Source organism: Felis catus, chromosome B4 (assembly GCF_018350175.1).
Source record: "Felis catus isolate Fca126 chromosome B4, F.catus_Fca126_mat1.0, whole genome shotgun sequence".
Lineage (NCBI taxonomy): Eukaryota > Metazoa > Chordata > Mammalia > Carnivora > Felidae > Felis > Felis catus.
In genome coordinates this window covers 57,553,225-57,580,477 of record NC_058374.1, presented here as the reverse complement: position 1 = coordinate 57,580,477, position 27,253 = coordinate 57,553,225, and the positions used below count along the sequence as shown (strand labels likewise).

At 36.5% G+C, this 27,253-nt stretch overlaps 1 protein-coding gene across 23 annotated transcripts in view; it reads left to right on the top strand.

Annotated features, from left to right (window-relative positions):
• SOX5 (SRY-box transcription factor 5) overlaps nucleotides 1–27,253 on the top strand; it is a 1,017,940-nt gene that overhangs the window by 399,253 nt on the left and 591,434 nt on the right. The window contains exon 6 of one of the 23 annotated variants that reach the window (XM_045062616.1): nucleotides 1,888–1,958. The exons of the other annotated variants lie outside the window; for them this stretch is intronic. The gene's annotated coding sequence lies outside the window, so the exon portion shown is untranslated. The remainder of the gene's footprint in view (nucleotides 1–1,887; nucleotides 1,959–27,253) is intronic. 23 annotated transcript variants of the gene reach the window in all.

Below are 27,253 nucleotides of genomic sequence, written 5' to 3'. Positions count from 1 at the left end.
GTAGATGCTAAGCAGGAGAAACGAAGCCCCTGGTTGCTGGGAGTTGGGACTCAAACCACTCGCCACGGGTGAAAGGGTCTGGTTTGAAGGTGAAAGGGTCTGGTTTGAACAGCAGCAGTGTTCAAAAAAATATGCCCACTAAGTAACATCTGCTGACATGGAAAGAAATTAGAAACAGAATTTCAAAATAGAAGCATCTCTACACTTTCACCTGCTGCTGCTGCTCTTTTCAAGCTTTCTCAAGTACCTGATACCCTGGAACTGGCATGTAGGTGCCCATAGCCAGGCCCACCCTCCTTTCTCAGGGGGCTCTGTGCTGGACCACCGATTTTTTTTTACTCTGCACGAAACTCTCATTTTCCTAGCACAGCTCAACTAAGCATTCAGAAGAGACAGGTTCAGATTCAAGCACGTTACTTTATCTTTTGTTTGTTTTTGTTTTTGTTTTGTTTTACCAGCTATTTGTTAACCTACATGGATTTCTTATTCATGGTATTTTAGACAGCTTACATGAGGAGAACTTGACATGCTGCAAGGGAAGACATTTTTCAGTGTGGAGGCCACCGTGTGAGCTAAAAATGGCTCTAGATGGCTTTTCTTGCTCTCTGCACCTCTGAACCCAAAGCTTTTTCATGGCTGCAGCTTTTTTTTGTTGTTTGTTTTCAAAATAATGGCATGTCCTGATAGTAACACCAGGAACAATGTCCAAAAAATAGAGAGTCTTATAATAAAGAGTATTTCAAAATACTCAAAATATTTTAACAAAGGTAAGTAAAGAAAAAAATCTATTGGAAACAATTTTCGTCTATCTTAGAAGTTATGAATATATTTTTGTCTGTCCTCCCCAGCCTACCAGTTGGGTATGGCTGACTGAAGTCTCCTATCTTATGAGGGTTGACATACATGTAATTTATTTAGAAGAAACCTCTGGAAATAATAGGAATTAGGAATGCTCATTATATTCATTGTTCAGGTTCAGGTATTGATAGAGGACCTTCAATGTGAGGAGACCCTCTGATACAAATACAATAGTATTTGTTCTTTAGGAGGATACACTTGTGTATATTCTATTTCAAGTTCTTAGCACAGGCTTAATAAACATTAGAAAATGTTCTCAAAGTTTTTATCTAATAATGTAAATTGATTCCAATTATAAGGCATAATTTACTTCTTCAACTAACCTCCGAGAAGTTTTAAAATTAGTCCTATTTTCACAGTAACATTTAACTTATTTCTATATAAATGACACATTGTTATTATTTATTATAATATACTAAATTATAATTGCTATATTATGTATTATTATGTTATGAAAAAATCAAGGCAGAAATAAAAGGAACATAACTGAATTTTTCTACCACCATAATATGACCCCTTCCAATGTGGACTTTTTCCCCCATCCAAGTATTTTATTCTTTCTACAAACATTTTTGTGTTCTGTTTTTCACTTTAACGTTAAAGTATAAGCATTTTTCTGTTGTTATAAACTCTTCATAAATCTTCTTTAATGTCTCCCAAGCATCCCACTGAATGGGTTTTTAGGCTAACAGTTTTCTGATTGTTGCGCACCTAACTTGTTTATGGCTTTTTCTCTTTTGTCCTTACCAAGAGTATCAGCCAGCCTGTTAGTGATCAGACCTTTCCATACAGCTGTGCAGAAGGGGCATTAACACTTTCAAGTCCTTTGTTGTTCAGTAAGCCTCTCGGTCTCTCATATGTCCTCCTCTTTTAGCCAACTAAAGCCACCTATTTGAGATAAAAAATTTATATCTCAGTAATAGACCCAAACAGGGCTGATTAGGCCTGGTGCTGCTGACTATCATCTAAAGTCGGGCAGCCTAGATCTTAGTAGCTCTAAAGCCTTACATTTTACACATGTTTCCACAGGCCCATACCATTTAGAAGCAAAAGGACACCTGTATATTTTGAGATCAAATGGAAAGGAGAGTTACTCTCGGGTAGGTGTGAATTACTCCCATTCTCCTAGTATCCCGGGGGAAATTTCTGAGAGGAAGAGGGCTCTTGTGAGCTGCTTGGATAAAGGAAAGCTTGTTAAATTGGAGGTGGGGAGTTCTGGGCATGTGCTGAGGGTTAGTCTGGTAGGTTCAATGTTCATTTCCAGTCTCCTAAATTACTTCTAGCGACTGGGGGTCTCATGGACAAGGGAGACAGAAGTACTCTGGAGATAAACACACATTTAGGGGTGTGTGTGTTTACATGATAACGTTTTATTTGTTAAGGGCCTGATTAGTGGTTTGAATGTCATAAAATCCCTTGTACTTTTCATAGACCAGGATAGTCTCTTTGATAAGAATTTCAGACGGCAATTGAATCTTGCATTGATTTCCACACCAGAACTTTTACGTATGTTTGAAGTCTTAGAATCACTTTAATTTTATTGTAAAGTTGCTTCTTAACATTGTTCCTGCATACCTCACTGAAATAAAGGTAATGTCCTAAGGATCCGGGTAAGAAGATGTTGAGATATATATACATATACATACACACACACACACACACACACACACACACACACACACACACGTGTGTGTGTGTGTGTGTGTGTGTGTGTGTGTGTGTGTGTGTGTGTGTATACAGGAGCATACATAGGAGAGGTCATGGCCAAGATAAGTGTACTTATTCCAATAGTCTGAGCTTTTCTAGAAAACTACTTTAGAAAGCATATATTGCTTTGAAACAGCAGTAGGCGAAGTAAGACCAAATTGTGATGTAATCATCAAGAAAACCATATTTGTAATAAGGTTAATTAAATTTGCTGCGATCTTGAGACAAGCATCCTGTAAGTGTGCCAGTAAATCTGGTCTTGCTTTATCAAACTGAAGGGCACCCCCTCCTTCTCCCAGAACGAGTAGCTCATTGCCAGGGGACACACACAGGCTGGCAACAATAACTAATATGTTATGAGAGGTTAGACAAGTTTAAATAGAATTCATCTCTGAACTGAAGGGCAAATTGTAAGAAATGTCTTTGTCTGCTTGCGATCCTGTTAAATTGAAAGCACAATGGGAGGTTTGGGAGAAGCAACAAAGGTTGAAATGATGGCCTGCTGTTTGGAGCAAGCATCCTGGCTCCACCGATGGTCCAGACATCTGCTAACAACAGCCACTCCTTGTCAGGCTCTGCCCCACACAGGGCGCAAGAACACTTTGCACCATTTTAACTCATCAGAGTCTTTGAGTTCTACGGTGTGCTCCACATCAAGAATGTTTGTGTAGTAAAACAGAACTAATTTAATCAAACATTTCAAAGGGAAACATTATTTTAACCCTAATTAGGTATGATTACAGTTTTTTTCCCCCCTCTGTTTTGGGCTGAGCTGCACTAAGCACCTTCATTTTGCTTTCTTTACTCAATTTTGTAACCAAGTCACCAAATAATGCGTGCTGTCCCATCTCTGTCCCATCTTATATTCATTTCAATAGATTGATAAGTTCAAAAGCCTTTGTCAAATTTAAGGTGATTTAAACAAACAACAATGAGAGTATAACAAGGATAAATTGTATTGGGGGGGTGGAGAATAGCATATTTATATTAATTTGTATCCAACTGTGGCCTTTTGTTGAGATGCTTTAAAGGTGATACTCTGTTATATTTTATTTCAAACCCATCAAGCTGCTCCAAGCAAAACATATCCCCATTTCACAGGTGATGAATCCAAGGCACAAATGGGATACACAGGTCTGGAGCAAAGCAGAGCTGGTTAAGAACAACTCAGAGCTTGCTTTCTGAGGGCATCAACCCTCTACAAGGGCTATCCAAGTACTTTTGCTCAAGGTAGTTAAAATCCACCAGATAAAAACTCATAAAATGTGCATGAAAGTCATGCTGGATTGCTAACAAATAGACAAAAGACCTCTTTAATCAATGACATATGAAATACTGTAATATACTTTTAACTAATTAAAGACTAAAAAAAATCTTTGAACTCTCAAAAAAAACCTAGTTTTACCCAAGATGTAGGAAAACTTACATTTTTATTTATGTACATAGTATATTAATGAAAGTCTAAAGAAATTCACAAAGATTCAAGATAAGATTTCAACAGAATAGAAAATGCCTCTATGTTGGAAAACAAATCAGTTGAAAGCCTTTCAGTGATTGAGGGAAATAGAGGGTTTTAAATGTTTGAATATTTCTTAATGAATTCAATGAGATGAGGCATTTTCCTAGCTTCTTCAAAGCTATTTATGATTAAGAATAAAGTATAGGGGAATATGTATGAAATGGAATTATGATAGAATGAAAATATTTTCGTTTTTGTGGTCTTAGAGAAATATTAAGTTTACTTAACTCTTTCCTCAAATTCTATGACATCATACTTTTATAAGAAAGAGAGAAATCAGTTCTCTGTAGCCCTAATTTAAAAAAAAGTCAGCAAGAAATTTTTCTTTCTACTTCTGACCCAAGCTGAGGGCATAGCAGCAGCTGGAGAGTATATCGTGTTCATTTTGCTGTTTGAGTAGCTCAGGAAGGAGTTGCCTTTCAAACACCAAGCAACTAATATGATGCCCTGAAGACACTGTTGTCACCTCAAAGTTTCTTTAACATACACACACACACACACACACACACACACACACACACACACACATACATCATCGTCATCATCATTATCACCACCATCACCACCATCACCACCATCACCAAAAACAACTAGCTAAAGTTTTAACAAATATAGCAGAGAGAATTTTTCCTCCATTAAAATTATTCAGGTGAAATTATGGCTATGATTTTACCAATAACACTCAAATAAATCAGAGATGATACACTGTCTCATTAAGTTGGCATATCTTAGTTTTATAAAAATTCCAGTGACTGTGTAGGATTTCTTTTTCATGAATTATAGATTTATTATTTACACCTTTGCAAATATCTCTAAAACTTGGAATAGGAAACTAGAGAAAGATAAAATTACTTAGTAAATAAAAATGTTCCTCTCATCTTCTCCAGATGGATCTCATTCCTATTTTCCAATCTGCCATGACTTTAAACATGGGATCTTCTTTTAGTTCTCAATCTCTTTTGATATTTACATTTAGTACAGTAGTAAGTCATATGATTTTTTTGTCTGTGATGTTGTGCAGTAGTTTTCCATGCAATTGACTGATATCATTTTTTGTTTATTTATTTATTTTGAAAGCAGTGGGGGGCGGGGGGGGGAGAGGGAGAGAGAATCCCAAGCAGCTCCACACTGTCAGCGCAGAGCCCAACATGGGGCTAGATCTCATAGACTGTGAGATCATGACCTGAGCCAAACTCAAGAGTCAGAACCTCAACCAACTGAGTCACCTAGTTGCCCCTACACCATTTTTATATAGACCCTCTTCACCTCACTCCAGTACAGTGCTTTACAAATGGACTTCCTAATTCTCTTTAAATTCATCTCCCATGCAATTACCATCATACCTACCTAAAACAAGGTCTTTGCCTTGTTGACTCCGTGTTTGAAAACTTTCTTCCTCACCACTGAGGTATTGCCTTCACCAATCTTGTCACAATTCTGTTCTAGACTGAACCGAAGATATTCTCCATTACCATGTCCAGGAGCTAGGATTCAGCCCTTATTTTATTTAGGGTCTGTGCTTTGTGTGAGTTGTTCACTGTTCTTCCTTTTTAGAATTTTTGTTATCTATTGACTTTTGAGACATTGTTAAGTCAGCTTTTTCTCCATCTTTTTAGCTGCCATATCTTAATCCTTTTTATAGCATCTCCTTCCCCTTCTCATCTCTTAAATGATAATTTTGTTCTAGGTTCTGTTTGACCTTTTCCCTCTTATTTTGTCAATTTTCATTCAGTAGTTTCAGTGAAATCAATAGCTTTGATTACCACCTGGATGCTAGTGGTAAATTTATACCTTTAGCATTTTACCTTGTTTAATATAACTGCTTACTAAGCATCTAGTGCTCCAGACACCTTAATTTCACATTTCCTAATTGATATTATATTCCCTACTCCAATGCAAATCTTTTCTTAACTTCTATAATCTATATCTTTGTGTGTGAACTCACTGTTTCTGCACTTGGATGACCTAGAGCCTGAGAATCTTCCTATATTGCTTATCACAAAAGTCTTTGTTTAGCACCTACTACTGACAGTCAAGCATTAGGGGTATAGCAGTGGGGTAAATAGAAAAAAAAATCCTTGCTTGCATAAATTCTACATTCCAGCAGAATAACAACAAATAATATGTGTATAGTATAATAATAGTTCCTAATTTTATTGAGATAAAATTGATATGTAATAAACTGCACATATTTGAAGTGCACAGTTGTTAAGTACTGAAATATGTATGGACCTATAAAACAGTCACCACCATCAAGATAGTGAACATATTAGGGGTACCTAGGTAGCTCAGTCGGTTAAGCATCCAACTCTTGATTTTGGCTCAGGTCATGATCTCACGGTTCAGGAGACCGAGCCCCACATCTGGCTCAGCACTGACATCACAGGGTCTGCTTGGGAGTCTCTCTCTCTCCCCCATCTCTCTCTCAAAACAAATAAATATTTTAAAATGTTAAAAAAAATAGATAGTGAACATATTCAGTCATGTCCCTACTTCTTTCTGTCACAATAGATTACTTTGCATTTTCTAGAATTTTAGACAAACGAGATCATACATTAGGTACATTTTTCCCCCTTGGTCTGATTTCTTTCACTCACCATAATTGTTTAGATTTATCCATGTTGTATTAACAATTTATTACTTATTTCTGAGTAGTATTCTATTGTATATATGTAAACAATTTGTTCATCTTTTGAAAGGTATTTTGGTCATTTTAATTTATCCTATTGGCAAAAAAGCCCCTGTGAGCATTCATGTCCACTATTTTATGGCCATGTTTTTTAATATCTCTGGAGTAAATACCTAGAAATGGAATGACTGGATCATAGGGTAGACGTATGCTTAAGTTTTAAGGAACTGCCACTGTTTCCAAGTTCTTCCACATCCTTACCACCAATTGGTGTGGTAGGTCTTTTAAATTTTAGTCATTTGAGGGGCACCTGGGTGGCTCAGTCAGTTAAGCGTCTGACTTTGGCTCAGGTCATGATCTCTTGGTTCACAAGTTGGATCCCCACATTGGGCTCTCTGCTGACAGCTCAGAGCCTGGAGCCTGCTTCAGATTCTGTGTCTCCCTCCCTCTCTCTACCCCTTCCCCACTCATGCGCGTTCGCTCTTTCTGTCTCTCTCTCAAAAATAAATTAAAAAAACATTTTTTATATCCCACACTGGTTTTAATTTACAATTACCTAATGACTAATGATATTGAGAATATTTTCATGTGCTTAGTTGCTCTCTGCATACCTTCTTGTTGAAGTATTTGTGCATATCTCTTGCCCATATTTTAATTGGGATATTTGTTTTCTTATTGACTTTTTAGATATATTCTGGATACCAGTCCTTTATCAATACATGATTTGAAAGTATTTTCCTGTGGCCAGTGACTTCACTGTTCATTTTTCAAAAAGTGTCCTTGAGGAATAGATTTTTTTTATTTTCGATGAGGTCAACTTTTTTTTTTTTTTTCTAAGGGATTATGCTTTTGGTGTTGTATCTAAGAAATATCTGCCTGACCCAAAGTCACAAAGATTTTTTTCTATGTGTTCTTCTAGAAATTTTATAAATTTAGGATTTATTTTTAGATCTGTGCCCCATTTTGAGTTAATATTATTCGTGTATGGTGCAAGGTGTGGATTGACATTTTTATTTTTCTATATGGATGTCCAGTTGTTCCAGCACCAATTTTTGAAAAGACTATCCTTTCTCTGCTAAATTTCCATTTTGTACCTCTGTCAAAAGTCAGTTTTCTATATATCTGTATGTCAATTTCTACACTCTCTCTGATGTTCCATTGATCTATTTGTCCTTCTTTATGATAATACCACATTGCTGTAGCTTCATAATAAGACATAAAATTTCTGGTTATTACACAAGTTTTATATTTTTTTCCTCAGGGCGTCACAGCTATTCTGGGGCCTTCGCATTTCATGTGAATTTTACAATGAATTTGTCCATTTCTCCAAAAAAATTTTTTTTAAAAGACCTCTGGGATTTTTGATTGGGATTATGTTGGATTTGTTGTTTGTAATCTATAGAATAATTTGAGAATTGACATTTTAACATTACTGAGTCTTGTGACTAATGAACAAAGTATTATCTGTCTCTCCATTGATGTAGGTCTTCTTTAATTTATCTCAGCATTGATTTATAATATTCAGTATATACATCTTTCACATTCTTTTCAGGTTGATCCCTATTTCATAATTTTGATGCTATTATAGATGATAATTTTATTTTAAACTTCAATTTCTGAATTTCCCTTTTTGGTATGTAGAATGCAATTGGATTTTTCTGTATTGCCTTTAAATTCTACAACCCTCCTAACTTATTAGCTTTAATTATCTTTATTATAAATTCAATCTGATTTTCTATATAGACAATTACATTGTCCACAAATACACTTTTACTTATTGCTTTCATATCTAGCTGCCTTTTATTGCTTTTTCTTACCTTATTGCACTCTGATACAATCTCCAATAAAAGTTGAATAGAGGGGCGCCTCAGTCAGTCAATCCCCTCAATAGAGGTGACACTCACTCAGTTGAGTATCTGACTCTTAATTTGGCTCAGGTCATGACCTCATGGTTTGTGAGATTGAGCCCCATGTCGGGCTTTGCACTAAATGCAGAGCCTGCTTGGTATTCTTTCTCTCCCCTCCCCCGCTCACATGCAGGTGCATGCTCTCCTACTCTCTCTCAAAATAAGTAAATAAACATTTTTTTAAGAAGTTGAATAAAAATTATTATAGTAGGCATCTTGTCTTATTCCTGATCTTAGGAGGTACCATTCATTCTTTCATATTTAAGTATGATGCTCCCTGTAAGTTTCTTTTGATAGATGTTCTTTATCATGTTTGGAAGATTCCCTCCTACTTTTAGCACACAGAGAATTTTTATGATAGAATAAATCCTTTTTGTACATGTATTGATATGATCAATGATATGATCAATGATATGATAGTCTTTCTTTTTAGTTTGATAGTTTTATAAATTACATTAGCCTATTTTGAAATTTTAAAACTACTTTTCATTCCAGGTAATAAATTCTGCTTGGATTCAATTGGTTAACATTTGTTAAGAATACCTGTGTCTATGTTCATGACTGATATTGGTCTGTAGTTTTTCTTGTATGTCATTGCTGAATTATGTTCACCTCATAGAATAAATTGAGAAGTTTTTCTACCTTTTCAACTTTGTGGGAGAATTTGCAAGAAATTATTGATTAACTCATGGTAGAATTTTCCAGTGAAGCAATGTGGGTCTAGAGTTTTCTTTGTGGGAGGTTTTTGTTTTTTCTTTGTTTTTACTATAATCTCATTTTTAAAAATAGACAGAAAACTGTTTTGTCACTTATTTATTCCTAAGTGAGCATTGGTAGTATCACTCAATGAGTATGTCCATTTTGTAAATGTTGTCAAATTTTTTGGCAAAAACTTGGTCATAATATTATCTCACTATCATTTTAACATCTGAAGAATCCCTAGTGATGCCACTTCTGTCATTCCTCATATGTGTAATTCGTGTCTCATCTCTGTTTCTTTTCCTTTTCTGATGATTTTGGTAGAGATTTATCAGTTTTATTGATCTTAAAGGACCAGATTTTGGTCTCATTGATTTTTTTCTATTGATTTTTTTTAAATTTTCTGTTTCATTGAATTCACATTGACCTCTATTGCTTCCCATCTTTTCCTTACTATGAGCTTTGTTTATATTTTTTGTTTAGGTTCTTAAGGTGGAAACTGAGGCCCATTCTTTGAGATTTTTCCTTTTTTCTAATATAGACATGAAAGCTACAAATTTCCCCTCAATATTGTTTTAGAAATATCCCACAAATTTTGACATGCTAAATATGAATCATTTAAAATTTATTGGGACTTCTTTTATGGACTGAATATGTTCTTTTTTTTGTAAATATTTCATATAGACTCAGAACAATGTATATTGTGCTACTGTTGAGTGTACTAAAAATGTCAATATGTCAAATTGGTTGATAATATTTTTCAAATCTATCTTTAGTGATTTTTTGTTTACTTGTATATCAATTATTGAGAAAAGGATATGATATCTATGACTGTGGGAATTTTTTTTCTTGTACTTCTTTGAGTTTTTACTTCATTTAATTCGTTCCTCTGGTATCTGGTCTATAATGTTGAGGATCATTATGTCCTTTTGATAATTTGACCTGTGTATTATTATGAAACAGTCTTTTTCATTCCTGGTTATATGTTTGTTTGTTTTTTTTTTCTGAAATCTACTTTATCTGATATTACTATCACTGTTTCAGCTTTTTACAGTTAATACTATCATGGTATATCTTTTGGTATCCATTTCTGTTTAACCTTTTTATGTCTTTATATGTAAAATGGGTTTCTTGTAAGCAGCATGTAGCTAACTGTTGTTTTTTTTTTTAATTTTTTTTTCAACGTTTTTTTTTTATTTTTGGGACAGAGAGAGACAGAGCATGAACGGGGGAGGGGCAGAGAGAGAGGGAGACACAGAATCGGAAACAGGCTCCAGGCTCTGAGCCATCAGCCCAGAGCCTGACGCGGGGCTCGAACTCACGGACCGCGAGATCGTGACCTGGCTGAAGTCGGACGCTTAACCGACTGCGCCACCCAGGCGCCCCTGTTGTTTTTTATTTCACTCTAAATCTCTCTTTTAACAGTAATTCAGGTGATTTATGCTTAATGTTATTATTGACAGATTTAGGTTTAAATCTACCTTCTTACTCTTTTGTATGTGTCCAACTTGCCTTTTGTCCCCTTGTCGTTTTTTGCCTTAAAATTTAATATTTTACTTATTTATATTTTAAACTGAGATGTAGTTAATTTAATATTTTTATTTTCTTCTTGACATATAAGGTACAACTATTTTTAGAGGATTGTTTTAAGATTTATAGTCAATATATTTTCAATTTGTCATAGCCCAACTCAGTTATGTTATACTGCTCCCTGTTAGTATGAGAATCTTACAATATTGTATTCCCAGTTTTTTCCCTCTTGGCATTTATGCTATTTTTGTCATATACTTTGTTTCTACATGTTGTAAACTGAACACTAATTTTTATTTTTTAGTCAATTATTTTTTAAAATGGTTTACATAAATTAGAAACAAATATAATTTATCATGTAGTTATCGTGTTCCGTGTTCTGAATTCCATTTTGTAGATCTGCATTTCCATATGGTTTCATTTATTGCCTTCTGCTTGAAGAACTTCCCTTTAAATTTCTGTGTGATGGATTTACTGGTGATAAATTCTTCTGTTTCTTGTATTTGTATTTTGTATTTCGTATTTCCCCTTTGTTTTTAAAAGATATTTTTGCTGGGTATAGAATTCAAAGTTGTTCATTGTTTTCCTTCTTTTTTTTATCTGTGGGTTTATACTTTTAATCAAATTTGAAAGTTGTTCTGCCATTATTTCTTCCAATATTGTTTTTCCCTTCTCAATTTGTTACTCCATCTGCACATATATCAGAATGTGCGGTTCCTAGAGTTGTCCCACAACACACTGATTCTCTGTTGTTTTTGTTGCTGTGTTGGTTTTGTTATTGCTGTTGTTGTTCTTCTTTTCTTCTTCCTCTTCCTCTTCCTCTTCTGAGGCTTTTTGTCAATTTTTCATTTAGGACACATGTATTTCTATGTCTTCAACATAGAAGACATGTGAATGTCTAAATGAATTTACTAATTCATTTAGTCCTTTATCTGTCATTAATCCTATTCAGTGTACTTTTAATTTTAAGCATTGTGATTTTTTTTCTTCTTCTTCTTCCATTGAAACATTGTATTTTTCATGTTCAGAAGTTAGGTTTGAGTATTTTCTTTTTTAAATATATTTTCAATGTCTTTACTTATTGTTTTCTACCTTTGCCTAGGTTTGTAAATATATGGAATACAACTATATAGCTGTTACAATTGTTATTTAACATTTCTCTTCATTCTAACATCTCTGTCACCTTGGGGTCAGTTTTGAGTGATTGATTTTTCTTCTAATATTGGATCATATTTTCCTGCTTCTCTGCATGCTTGGTAATGTTATTGTTTGTTTGTTTGTTTGTTTGTTTTAATCAGATGCCAAATTTTGTAAAGTTTACCTCACTAGATGTTGGATATTTTTGTATTCCTATAAACTTTTTTGGGGGACACATTAGGAATAGATCAATACTGTTGGATCTTGCTTTTATGTTTTGTTAGATTGGACCAAACCATTATGTTTTCTACAGCCAGGTTTTCCCTATTATTAAGGCAAGACACTTTGAAGTACATTAAAGTACTTTGAGTACTTCAATGTAGCTCTGAATTGTGAGTCTTTCTAGTGCGCCTGGTGGGTATAGGCCCTCTTCCTAGCCTATATGAACACTAGTTACTTTTTCCTCTAATTTTGAGGGTTGTTCTTTCCCTAGCCTTGGGTAGTTACCTCACACATGAGCTGATCAGCATTCTGTTAAATGTTTGGAGGAATCCTCTACACATCTCCTGAACTCTCTGTGCAGCTCTCTCATCTCCACTAATTGGTCCTATAAACCCTAGGTGCCTTTATCTTCCTGAATTCAGCTCTGTCTCCTCAACTCAGGGAGTCTGTCAACTTCACCTGAGCTGCCTTATCCTGATCCACCACCTGCAAACTCTCTCAAGAGAATAACCTGGGTCAATCATAGAGCTGGTCTCATTTATTTCCTTGTTCTCAGGGATCAGTGTCCTCTTGTGCTGGATTTCCAATATTTCAAAAAGCATTGCTTCACAAATTTTGTCTACTTTGTTGTTTCTGGTGGGATAACAAATCCATTTATCACAATAGTATGTGCTTTAAAGATAAAACAAAATAGGTAAGTGGATAGAAAAAGTAAATGTTGATGAGAATAAAAAGTTAATAGGTTTGTCAAAGATTAGAGAGGGTATCCTTATCAAATACACACTCCACCAATTTCCCATTTTAGAAAGGAAAAGGAAAATAGAAAAGGTAGTATTTCTGTACACCCCTAATAGTGTTACTAGTAATTCATATTCTTTGGACATAGTCTAAAATAGATATACCATAATCCAAATTTTATACCTCATTAGAGTTATGATGCTTCTGTTTATGCATATAAAAAACAATACTCTAAATCTTCCTTTCATTTGTAGGAGGTGCTCAGTGTTACATGTATCTTCAATTAATGCCCAATCTCAAAAGAGAGACTGGAGAAAGAAGTTGGAGAGAAGAGAGGCAGTTCTATGTGTCCACTTCCCCCCGGTTTCTTCTCTCCCTACCCTACTAGTGAGCACCCAGTAGTGTGTTTAATGTCTTTCTCTTTCTTGGAAGAAAAATGCCTCTGTTGATGGTAGTAGTTCCGTTTTTCAAAAGGGGGGAAAAGTAGGACAAGGAAAAAGTTTCTGTATTTCTCAAAATTTGATTCAAAGGGAAGCACATGAAGGGGGAATGTGAAGTAAAGACTGGTTAATTTGATCCCAGGTATTTTATTATAAAGAAACCTCTGGCAGACTTTAAATGCTTACCTCATTTTATAATTAAGAATTCCTTTCCATTCACAAAGTCCACCACACCTAGATATAAACATGATTCAACCAGTGATTAATTCAACAGTTTGGGTAATTACATTCCCTCGCCTCCTGAAAACTATACCAACTAGCCTTTTATCAGATTTTAGACCCTAATAACTCACATTTTTATTACCACCTGTTTACATTGTTACTAGAATTTTGGGCATATGGCACATTGGTGTAGTCGTATAAATAATAAATAAACAGACCAGTTTATAGTATTTGAGAATGAAATACGCTGTTATTCAAATGGGTTTCATTTGTGTGTATTAAGATTAACTAGTGTCAGCAAGTTACTTGTCCTTTGGGACAATGAATGTCCTTTCTGAAATGGGCAAAGGGCCATTTGGCTCCTGAAGGATTATTCGAACCATTTACAATACAAGAGACCTACTGTGTGAAAAAAGATAGTTTAATCTAGTATTTTTTCTTAGTCAAAATCTTTCTCCACATCACAGGTTATACTATTAATAAGCTTGTTTTCATTTTTATCAGCCTATAAACATGTTTAGCTGTGAAAACCTAATTCCCTTTCAGTATATCCACTATATTCCATTAGTCTAGTACAGTCTGAAACCATTTTCTCTTTAAAACTTATGACAGATTTTCCTTCATTTAATAATACTTTGCAACACTTTGGATATAAATATATTTCACCTGGTAAACCATTTTAATAACAACCTGGATAAAATCATGTAGGAGAAGAAAGACTTAAAAAGAGGATTAAAACACTCCATACATCTCTTGTTTTTTTAGCAGTGAAGAGAGCTTTGCAGAAGGGTTTCAGAATGATTTATGAAGTTTTGGGAAGGTGTGTCTTTTTCCCTAGCATGTTCTAATGGTTTTGTATTTGTTCCTCTAGCTCTGATCCAGAATACTTAATACATACTTTCTGTTGTTTTCTTCTGCAACTTTTGAGGATTAGTGATTTTTAAAACTATATATTTGTTAATATGTGTTACTTGATAGAAATATAGTTTTGTGCTACCTAAAATATTAGGATATGTATTTAGTTTAATTTTTCCACAAATTTAATTGAAAATATGAAACTCATTTCATAAGAAACCTCAGTTTCTTTTTTTTTTATGTTTATTTTTATTTTTGAGAGAGAGAGAGACAGAGTGCCAGCAGGGAAGGGGCAGACAGAGAGGGAGACACAGAATCCGAAGCAGGCTCCAGGCTCTGAGATGTCAGCACAGAGCCCAATGGGGAACTCAAACTCACAGACTATGAGATCATGACCTGAGTTAAAGTTGGGCATTTAACCAACTGAGCCACGCGGGCACCCCAAACCTCAATTTCTTAATAAGAGATTTTGGTTGTATCTATACTTGCTTTGGGAAAGTAGAACAGTTATTCTGACTTTCTATTAAATGACAGTAATTAATTATAGACTATTTACAAGTACATACATTGTTCCAAGATCTTTTATTTTTAAGGGGAAGAATTTGTTATTGTCTTTTTGGTGCAAGATGCTAAGTTTAATATTTTGTCCCAAATAGAGAACTTTGAAACCATGGACTTTTTATGATAATCTGAATATGTATGAAATATCTCATGATTCAAAACTGAGTGTGCTTTCTGTGTGTGTGTGTGTGTGTGTGTGTGTGTGTGTGTGTGTGTGTGTGTATAATTTTAAGCAGCACTACTCTCTCAGGACAGATCATAGGGATAAACATTCTTTATCTACATAGATAAACATAGTCTTTATCTACAAGGGTGAATATGCTCAAATCCATAGGCCATTTTTCAAAAAAAATATTTTTTTTTCTCATTTACATCCTTAATTCCTATCACTTCTCTAGACATGCATCACTCATCATGCTTTATGGAAGAAGCCTTGGCCTATCCACATATCCTTCCTTGCAAAACCTTTTACTTCTGAACATGACTTCCTCTCTGGTTCTTTGCTAACATGCCCACCCCACCCCCACCCCCATGGCTTCCCATGAATGACAGCATCTGTGTGATTAGGATCAGAAGTGCCAGGCGGCCAGCATGGCTAGCATTGACATATACTCTAAGACCATCTCTTACTTTGGACTACTTATCCTTGAAAAATACTTAAGTAATGTGAAACATGGTATAGGTTTATATGCATTTTATTTTTACAACCATGGGGCGCCTGGGTGGCGCAGTCGGTTAAGTGTCCGACTTCAGCCAGGTTACGATCTCGCGGTCCGTGAGTTCTAGCCCCGCGTCGGGCTCTGTGCTGACAGCTCAGAGCCTGGAGCCTGTTTCCGATTCTGTGTCTCCCTCTCTCCCTGCCCCTCCCCCGTTCATGCTCTGTCTCTCTCTGTCCCAAAAATAAATAAACGTTGAAAGAAAAATATTTTTACAACCAGGGTGAATTTGTTCATAGAAGTTAAGAAGTTAGCTATTTATTCAGAAAAGAAACCCCACTAAATTGAATATGTACCACCTCAACAAGGGTCTGAAGGCTTTAGTATTTTCTTTTCAGTTTAGATTCTAATAATTTGTGTCTCCAAAGGAAAGCATTCTCTGGTATAGGCAGAGGCCAGGCAGGTAATGTACTTGTGTGCCCTATAAGGCTGGTCTTGAGGCTCCCATTTTAGCACCCCAGTTTTCCTAAGGTGAGAGTCTGCTGGCTAAAGAGAATCACCCTTTGAGTTGGATTTTAGGTGCCCCAATTTCAAATAGCAAATGTCCTCTAAGAGATTAAAAATTATACCGTGGATCTTTAAATAAAAAAATTGTTCAAAACAGTAAGATTGAAATGGTCCATTTTTTGAAAAACCAACAAACAAAAAACTATTCTGTGGGCTAACCACGGAAACAGGTTCTAAATGCATTAAAATATTTTATCCCATTATTTGTTTTGACCAATTGACCACAATATTAAAAATTCAATCATGGAGCAGCTGACAAGTGCAGTTGCCTAATTTTATTTAAGAGTTTTTTTCCTTTTTCCATTTTTCCATCCTGTTAACGCTGCTGCCTGTGCCCAGACAGTAATGGGCTTCTTGTATGCCCACGACTGTTATGATCATGTAAATTTATTGGTGCTTAGAAGAAGCGAGCTATTAAAACATTACAACAGCCATTACAGCCGGGCTCGTGTTGGCTTTCGCTCCCAATGAACATATGCTTCCGAGTGAATGCCTAAACTCTTATTTATGGATTTAATTTAATATGCGGAAAGAATTCAAAATTAAATTTTGTGTCTGCCTCCAGAGAGTGTCAGTGTATAATAACATGGTAATTTTTACACATCTTTATGAGAAATGGGAAAATTAATTCTTTCTGACAAGTTGTAATTATTCGACTTGGAACAGTTGCAGCTGAGCAGTTTGCATGCCTGTTGTCTGGTGTTTCGCAGTGTAAGGGGAAAACTCAGGGATGGAGATATATTGTGCATCTGAGAGTTTCTAATAGCTTCTGACATTTTAGCCTTGCATATTATCAGGGTGCTCTTTAAGGAGTCGAGGCATAATCTATTATGTTGCCTGGGACACACACAGTTGCAATAGCTGGAACTTTCTACGGCAGTTTTTTAAATATGGGGAATGTCTCCAGTATCATGCTATAGATGCACATAGTTGAAGTTGATGTGACCAATTTGCGTGTCTCTTAAGTGTACCTATTGTTATCTGCTCCTTTGCCTCCATGTACCTGGAACAGGTCACTTGATAAGGGTAGAATTTTAGACCTGTATTTTTAAGACAAAATATGTTTAAAATGAAAATGTGTGTTTTCTGACCTGTCCTGCAAACTCATTTCCCCACCTCCACCTTGCACACACACACAGATGCTTCTGTAATAAATGCCTTGTTGCTTCCTAATCTTTAGATTTTATGTTTAAGTGTTCATGAAAATGTAGGATTAATTTAACATACAACTAAACCAAAACACCACTGGCTATGTTAGCAAAGAAAATATGGAACATGTTGTATGTGAAGAGACGGTACGCTGATTGACAGGCCAGCCTGGAGGAGAGTGGTGTCATCTCTGTGTGTAGGATCAATATAGTCCTTGCAAAATAAATGCAAACTTACAATGTAAGAAAGTGTCAGCAGATGAACATGAGAAAAATTCAATTGTCAAAAGCAAGCACATTTCCTTTTTTTGCTTTGGTACTTCTGCTACAGAACACAGGGATAAACAAGTGTGTATGCCTCTGTTCTCTCAGTTGATATACTGAAACTTACTCTGACATTGTTTTAAGTGGCAAGATATTGCTAAAAGTTTATATTTAAGGATGAGATGAAAATCAAAGTTCTATCCACTAATGGCCTCCAAAGTAGTATGATGCCTTTTGCATGTTAAGGCTAGAGTCCAGCCAAGCTTCCAGTTGGGGTCGTTGTATTTAAGTTCTTTCAGCTACTGCATTCTTTACTTTCCATCTTAAACTGCCCAACAGTGGGCCACTCTAATCCAAGAGATGCTGCATCTCAGTAATTGGTGGTGGATTTGATCGTAGCTCATTAAAAGGCTCAACAGCATTATGATCCTGGGTGAAGACAGCTTTGGATTTTATACATTTTACATTTGTTTTCTTTTCACTGATTCTCTCCAGTGAGCTTTCATGTGTTCTTACTCATTGTGACCTAAGATGAAGAAATCTTTTAAGTTGGAAACTTGTGCATGATGTCAAGGCAAATGTTAGAAACGCCAGAACAGAGTTACACAACTCTGTGAATGGAGATGGATATCAGACTCCCCCAGCCCTAGCTCCCTCCACTCTTACTGCACATCCTTCCCACAAGGTACAGCAGAATCCCAGTAGAGAAGGTACCTAGCAGATATATGTCATTTTACTTTATTAGACCACATATGCCACCTGTAATTGTCAATAATGACTGCATTTATTTTGGTGGTTATTAAAGTTAATAAATTAACTTTTTTTCCTGTGTACTGCAAACCCATAAAAAGAAGCTGGGTTTTGGAAACTGGAAGAGCACTTTCCCTGTTTACGAGTAGACTGTATTTTTGAAGTATAGCACAAGATTTTGAGTGAGAATGGATCTAAAAAAAGAATTTTTATAGCATAGTAGTCTTTTAAAAACTCTAATTTATTTGAGATAGAGCAACAAATTAAGGGCCTTCAATCTAGATTGAATGCACGAGATAACATCCACATTTTAAAAACAGCCCCAAACAGACAGAAAACTTTAGAAGTAGAAACAAGGGTCCTTTCCCAAATAGGAATAGGATGTTAAAGTGGCTTAAAAAAAAGGTATGGAGAGTCATCCCTTTTTATTATGTTTGTAGGGGGCCAGAAAGAGCCCCTGATGACACAAACTTGCCCACTCCATCCCACCCTTACCCCAGGTACCCCAGGGGCTGAATCCTACTGAAACACTAGCAGTGTTTGGTCAAGCATTCCACATCCCAACTGACTGAATCATCTCACTTCCTCTATTACACAGATACTATTATAATCCTCTTTGCACAGAAGAAGATGTTTAGGGTTAGAGAAGTTAAATGACTGCCGAGTGCACATAGCTAGTAATGACTGAAAATAATACTTACACCCATATTTCACTAGAGAATAGTCACTTTCTTCAGTTGCTCACTTTCTCCAGGCTAGTGATTAAAATGGATCAGAGACAGGATAGGAATTTGGACTGCTGTGGAATGTGCTGGAATGCAAACCCAGAACTACTCCAGTGCATTATCTCCCCATCAGATTTCCCCTCTGCCTTTAAGGGCTTCATAGGTCTCATGGGGACCCAGGCTGCACACCTTAACCCACCCTGACTCCTCTCTTGATTCACAAGTCCTATCGGTCACCACTGTCTTAATACTTTGCCTTTAGTGTCTGTCTTTGATTCTTCCTTCCTTTCCATCCCTGTTTTTGCCATTTTACTTTGAACCCTGATCAGCTCCCATTGGGGTGGTTTAAGTAGCCTCTTGTCTTTCTACGGGATGTCCTTGACCAAACTTTAGTCAGGCTCCTCTGCACTCTCTTCTCAACTCAAGCAGTTTCTGGGCTTCGGCATTTACCTCTGAATTGCCCAGTTTTAGCAAGAATATTGGTAAGTCAGTTTAGCCAGAGTCCCTCTTCTTATCTGATCACCCCCACCCCCACCCCCGATATCTGCCTGGCTATCCATCTCCTGCCGTCTTTCTGGTGATGTCTGGTCATGCTGACCTACCTTCCGCAAGGATCCTGTTAGGTTCGGTTACTCAGAAATCTCTCCTTACTCCTGATGTTTCCTCTTACTAATTTTTCAGCCACTGACCCCCTACTCTGTTCCTTGGCTGTCAATTCCCACTCCTCTGTGTATTCAGAGTTGAGCGCAATCTCCCTCCCTTCCCCTCTCTCCACCTCCATTGTTGTCTGGCAGTTTCTATTCCTATTTCTTAGTCTCCTCAAATCAAGTCTGCTGGTCTGTTGTAACAAGGGCCAGGAATACATACTTTTCTTCTGTAATACTTTCCAGCGTCTCATAGCATTATAGGGTGAATCGTCGTAAAGTACACCTCTCATGGAGCTAGTGCTTTCTTCAGAAACTTTTAGTGGTTTCCTACCACCTACCAAATATATTTCTTTTAGTCTCAGATTTCAGGCTGACTTCTAGTAATTTCAAGTGCATACTCTGTGTTCTAATTGAAATAGGTTGTCGTTCCATGAACATACTGGTCTTCTCAGTCTCCACGTGGGGTTTTTCCTTTCCCCTCTGCTTGGACTGTCTGCTCCCAGGCCTCAATGAACTCTCTGTTACCATGTAGGTCATATGCTACTTTCCCTGTAAGCATCCCCAGGTCCCGTCCTGACAGTCATCCTTCTGTCCTGTGAATGTCCAGAATACATAGTTTGTATCTGTCCTGTTGTAATTATTATATGTGGCATTTATTTCTATTATTATGATCTGTCTTATCTCTCCAAGGTACTTATTTTCATTTATCTTTCCCAGAACAACAGTGCATTCCATTTAGTAGATACTCAGTAATTGTTTATTGAATGTGTAAAAGCCCAATCAACCAAAACCACTCGGAACAAGACTGTAGTTTGACAAAATCATATTTATTGTCTTGTAGTGAAGAAGGGAATTCCAAAGAACCATGGAAATCCCCTGACAACAGGTAGGAGGGGATAACTTTTGAGGTTGGGGATTTTGAGGAGATTCTAAGAGACAGGGGGCTCAGTTTTGGATTGGTTGCTGTTACTGAGGAGGGATTAGAAGTGGGAATTGTGGCTCAGTTGGTTAAGTGTCTGACTCTTGATTTCGGCTGAGGTCATAATCTCATGCTTTGTGGGTTCGAACCCCACATTGCAATGGCTCTGTGCTGACAGTGCAGAGCCTGCTTGGGGTTCTATTTCTCTCCCTGCCCCTCCCCTGCTCGCTCACTCTCTGTCTCTCTCCCTCTCCCTCTCCCTCTCCCTCTCCCTCTCCCTCTCCCTCTCCCTCTCCTCTCTCTCTGTCAAAATAAATAAATAAACTTTTAAAAAATGAAGGAGAATCTTCATACACATGCCAGTCTAAGTCCATTGTCTATACTTAATTTTACTATCCCTTTAAGTGACTTTTCTTTTACTTGAGCCACCAGATAATCCTGTGTTTTTATTCAACTCTCCTATCTCTGCCTCATTGTTCATTCTTAATATAGATAATAGAGCTGCAGAGATGTGCTAAGAACATTTTCAGAATTTCTTTGCTTTCTTGTCCACTTCCCTGTCTCTCAAGTGTCTTTGATTTAATGGATCAGAACCCTGGTTTCGTTAGTGTGTTTGTGGAGTGTGGTAAATAAACATACACGCCTCCCCCAACCCCTGCCACACAGATACAAAGTGGGATGTAAAGCTGTTTTTATTAAAGTTTTCCCCAGAGCAAAAACAAGTATAACCAATGCTAGAAATTGTTAAGCCATTTTCTTCTGAATCTGCAATCTTTAAAATTAGGTTAAAACTCTTTATGGCAGGCTTTTTTCATGGTATCTTCAGATGCTGTGTTCTCTGTTGTAGAATTTCTCATGGGGGACATTTTTAAAAGGTACCAGATTCCATCCATTCCAAGATACTTTCCCTCATTCCTTCTGAATGAACCCCCTAATAAAACCCCTAAAGATTTATTATTTTTTCTTTAAATGGATACCACAGCTGAAATCATATATTATTTGGCTCAATTTAAACATTAATGTTTCTTCACCTGCATTTATCAACCTGTCTACAACCAGAATGTTTAGAAGCAACAATTTAAAAAAAATGACCTCACCATTTTAGAATTCACAAGGAGAGGTGTTCCATTAGCAAACTGCTCAATTTCTGATTCAATAGAACAAGGTAATTTGTCCAAAGGTAGAAGCCTCCCTACCTAATTTTGTTGAATGTTACCTGGGCAGCCCTGGGCACACAACAGAGAAAGAGCATGCCAATATTTTTGGTGTGTGCTATATATCAGAATGTGATTATAATCATTATATCCCTATTTGCATTTCTCTGGCTCTCTGTTTTCTTTTTAATTGGGTTATAAAACAATTAGTTAACACCATGTCTTTTTAGAACTCCCCAAGTGGGCCAGAAGCTGTTTGTTCTCCCTGGACTGATGAGGGAGGGACCCTCAGGAATCTCATTTTATTTACAGCAGGGTGAAGGTCAGAGAGAAACAGTTTTTGTTCTTGTGCTGTTGCTTTCAGTTGTGACCTCTCTTGCATTGTTTGGCTTCCCTGCCCCCCGCCCCTGTGCTTTGAAGAGCCGCACACCAGGTGTTCCTGTTCTGAATTACACATGAAAGAACCTCATCCCTGGACTAATTAACTAGTAAACTGTACCCGCCTCCCCTGGGTTTAATTGATGCTGCTCTTAAAAAGGGAAGGCAGTCCTCACCCCCTCTGATTTCACACCACGGTCCTCTCTTCTTTATCTTTCTTAAATGTAGAGGATGTTCCAGATGATTTTGACATCTAGGTAAGTCGCCAGGGCCAGTAGCATAGTTCATAAAACAGTTACCCTGGGTGAAAGGAAACTACTCTGGACTTTCCTTCATGACTTTTTAAAGCCGTGAGTGTGACTCTTTCTCCAGGGAGTGACATGTCCTGAGTGATCTACTTGCTCACAGTACCAAGACCCAGAATCTCATCAGTAACTTTCTGCATTTCTGCATTTGATTTTCCTTCTTATTAAAGAGGAGCAGGAAGTCAGTATGCCGATCAGTGTTTTTTATTTTTATTTTTATTGTGGTAGAAATCCTAGACAACTATTAAAAGTTGTAGAATCACTTAGTAGATCCTCTTGTCTTCTAGTATCACAATTGTTAGATAGATTTTAATTTTCACAAACAGGGATCCAGTCTCCTTGTGTAGTGGACTTTTAATACTACGGGCAGCCTACTCTTAGCATTGACACGTGTTCCAGGGAAATGTAGGACTATGTGTATGTGTTGTGCAACAGTCTAACCTTTCTTTTTTTCCTGCCCTCTCTTCTAGAGCATCTTATCCTATATTTAAGAATGCCAGGATTTAAAATTCAGTTTATGAATTCTGTATGTTCTTGCATCATCATTTGGCTGTGATTAAATTGTTGTTGATTTTGCTTGTTTGGTTTCAAAACCAGAATTAAAATATTTAGAGTCAATTATTTTGTGTGGGAGCATTTTAAAATGCACTCTTTAAGAATAGTTTTAAGAATAGTTTTAATTTAAAAAAATATTTAGTTTTGAGAGAGGGAGACAGAGACAGAGGCAGAGACAGAGTGTGAGCAGGGAAGGGGCAGAGAGAGGGATGGGCACACAGAATCCGAAGCAAGCTACAGGCTCTGAGTTGTCAGCACAGAACCTGATGCGGGTTTCAAACTCACAAACCATGAGATCATGACCTGAGCCAAAGTCGGATGCTTAACCAACTGAGCCACCTTAGCCAACTGAGCCACTGTGCCCCAAGAAGTTTCTTATATAACACATAGATTTCTTATGAGTATAGTTAACAATACTGTAGTGCATATTTTAAAGTTACCAAGAGAGGGGCACCTGGGTGGCTCAGTTGGTTAAACATCTGACTTGGGCTCAGGTAATGATCTCATGGTTGGTGGGTTTGAGCCCCACTTTGGGCTCTGTGCTAACAGCTCAGAACCTGGAGCCTGCTTCTGATTCTGTGTCCTTCTCTCTCTGCCCCTCCTCTGCTCAAGCTCTGTCTCTATCTCTGAAAAATAAATAAATGTTAAAGAAAAATTTTAAATTACCAAGAGAGTGAATCTTAAAAGTTCTTATCATAAGAAAAAAAATCGTATGTGTGGCGATGGATGTTAACTAAACTTACTGTGGTAATCATTTCACAACGTACAACTTCTATATAAATTTGGACTAGGGTTGCTTCTTAAAATTCCAGCCCATGTACATAAATATTCCTGGTATAGTTTCCTCCTGAGTAACTTACCTATAAGAGCCCACCACTCCCTTGTTTTTCCCTTGTTTTCCACTTCACATGAGCAGTCATGGACATTTATTATTCTGGTACTAACTTCCAGAGCGGGGCATGAAAAACCAAAAAGAAAAAAAAAATTAATCATGCATGTAATTATTCCTCTAAAGTAAGAAAACAAATAAGGAAATTTTTGTTTTTGTAAAAGGCATTACATATTAAAAAATAAATAAAAACTAGTTAGTCATCCTGTCAGAAACGTTTACACTGTGGCCAAGGATTTACTTATTGGATTGCATGCTGGGTACACATGATAATATTAGAAAGGTTTAAAAATTTTATTATGAACTTTTAACTTTGCTTCATTGAAAGCTATTTGAGAATGGGTGTTGTCCAAATTTATCATTTCTGCATCCTGACCCATGGTAGAATGCTTTGGTATTTGTGTGATCAGTGCATGTTTGTTGAATATAACTGAACTTAACTTTCTTATTTATTTTTTTACTTATCATTAGGTGTTGAAAAGAGCTAGGAAGGGGAGCTTGACAGGATGGTAGAGCGAATAGCTCCCTTAAATTATTAACAAATGATAACAAAACGTGGTCATGCTCCCTGAGTTCTTTAGGACTTGAGTGAATCTGAAGTTTGCTTCTGACATGAGAGGGGGAAAAAAATAAAGAAAAAAAAAGGCTGAGAATCTAGTTCAGTGTAGACAAAATGTAGAGGTTGTAGATTTGTACCCAGTGATCCTGTTAAGTCTGAAAATACTTGTTTTAAACATAGACACAGTTTTAATAACACAGATGTGTACTGTTCTCTCTCCCTCTCTTTTTCTCACATATCCTACACATGGCAATCACATGAATATACACTATACACCATTACTCACATACTTCACAATTCTTTAAGTATAAATAATAGCAGCTGCAGATCTAAAAACATCCACCTGATATTCACTTCTGTTGTACATGCGCATCTTCTGCGTATTCTTACAGTGAGATTATAAATATATGTAAAGTTAATGCGGCATATTTAAAATGTTAGTTTAGTAATGCATTTCAATATAAAATGGATTACTCTTACTTTGTGGAATGGAATCAAGTGGTATAAATAAATAAATTCAATGAACAATAACTGAGCTTTTACTTATACAGTAAATATAGTACTGGATTCTGGGTCTTAGAAAATGCATCAGATAGATCTCTTGCCCTCTAGAAACTCCCAGTGTAATGTCAAAGAATGTCACACAAATAAAACCATGCAACACAGTGTTATAAATGTTGTAATAAAGACATTTAAAAAATACTACAGATGTACCCAGAAAGGTTAATAACTCTGAGGAGGTTGATAAAAGTTTTCTGAGGCAGTATCATTGGAGTTGAATCTTGAATGATGGATTTTTGAGGGCAATTTGGAGATTCCTAGTTTGGATAATTAGGTGAATGGTGGTAATTTAACTGGGAATCAGAAGGAGGTATAGGTTTGAGGAATGGAAAATAATGAGTCACTTGTGGATATGTTAGATGTTAGTGGTTTGGGACACCTAGAAAGAGAGGTAAAAATATGGAACTGACATTTGGGATAGAAATGAGAGTTGAATATATAAATCTCTCTCTCTCTCTCTCTCTCTCTCTCTCTCTCTCTCTCTCTCTTACACACACACACACACACACACACACACACACACACACACACGTGGTTGTCTTTGAGGTATAGTTGCTAGTTGAAGAGAGCCAGGAGTTGAGCACATTTGCCCACACAGGGTGTGTAGAGGAAAAAGAATAATATCCACATGAAAGGAGCCAGGCAAAAGTGAGGAGGAGAAGCACTGGTCAGCGCTGTGGATTCCTAAGACCACCATGGCCCCTGACTCCTCTCTGTTCTCCTTGAGGACTTAGGAAGTGTGCTGAGCTCACTTTCTCTTTTTCCTTTTCTGTCACCCCTATTTTTATACTCATTAGTCTAGAAAACTATACACTTCTTTTTCTTTTGCTGCCTTTCCCAACAGACCATCCTTAATTAAACTTCATCAGTTGAAATGAAATATCCACATACGAGTAAGTAAAAATTTTTGAATTCTGAAAGTCCAGCACATTGGAGTAGATTCAGATTCAGTAGAACATGATTTTTATGAGAACGTGACTTTTTACCATCTACCTTCTCTTTTATTCAGATAAGGAGGTTGGTCTTATCCTCTTATGTTCTCTCTCCTAATATATATATATATATATATATCTTACTCATTAAAGCTAAAACTTTCAGAAGACAGTGGTCATGCACATTATTTGCTCTAGACTCACTGTTTTTTTTTTTTCAGTAATAATCAGATGTAGTTATTTTATTGAAGCAGCTGAATGTATCAGCTATATATTTTTTTCACACCACTCACTGCTTTCAGATGTGCTATTTCAGATCTGACTTTTCTGCTCCTTGGTTATATTTCTAACATATCCCGTGGTTTTCTCACCGACTCCTATCCCTTTGTTTTCTTGCCTCTCCTGGCAACTTTCTTGAGTATCTTTCCAGATATATGCTATACATAGGCAGTCTTAAACACACATACACACATGAATGCATGTACACACATAAATACATATATCCATTTTTTGGAATTTTTACCATGGGCATTTTATTTTATTTATTTTATTTTATTTATTTTGGGACAGAAAGAGTATATGTGTGTGTGTATGAGCAAGGGAGGGTCAGAGAGAGAAGGGAAGAGAGAATGTGAGGCTTGAACCCACGGCCATGAGATCATGACCTGAACCAAGATCAAGAGTAGGACACTTAACCAACTGAGCTACCCAGGCACCCCTACCGTGGGCATTTTAGAATTATGTAAAAATATATAGAGAGTTCTACTCTAAAAAAAATACACAAAAACCTAAAACTATAATGTTGATTTTTCAACCTTTTTAAACTTTGACCCTAACATTTAAAATTTTTCACCCAATTATCTTTTGGATTCTCTTTATTAAATTTATCTCATTTTATATAAGTTAAGAATCTTTCATTTGCAGTGAAATAAACTCAACTCAGACTAACTTAAACTGGTTTGATTTTTAGTATCTTTGGTTTTCTGTACTTCTTTTCTATTATCTTCTAGCTTATTCTGTTTTAATTTATTACTAGAACTCAGGCCAGACTCAGGCTTCATCCTCAAGGACAGTTGTAGCTCTCCATTGAGAAGGAAGATCCGTTCTCTATGTGCAATTCAAAAAAATTCAAAGAATGCCTGATTTGGATACATACCCATCCCTGCACAATTTTTCTGTGGTCCATAAGATCAAGTGCAGGGCCAGGTATGGGCCCTGTA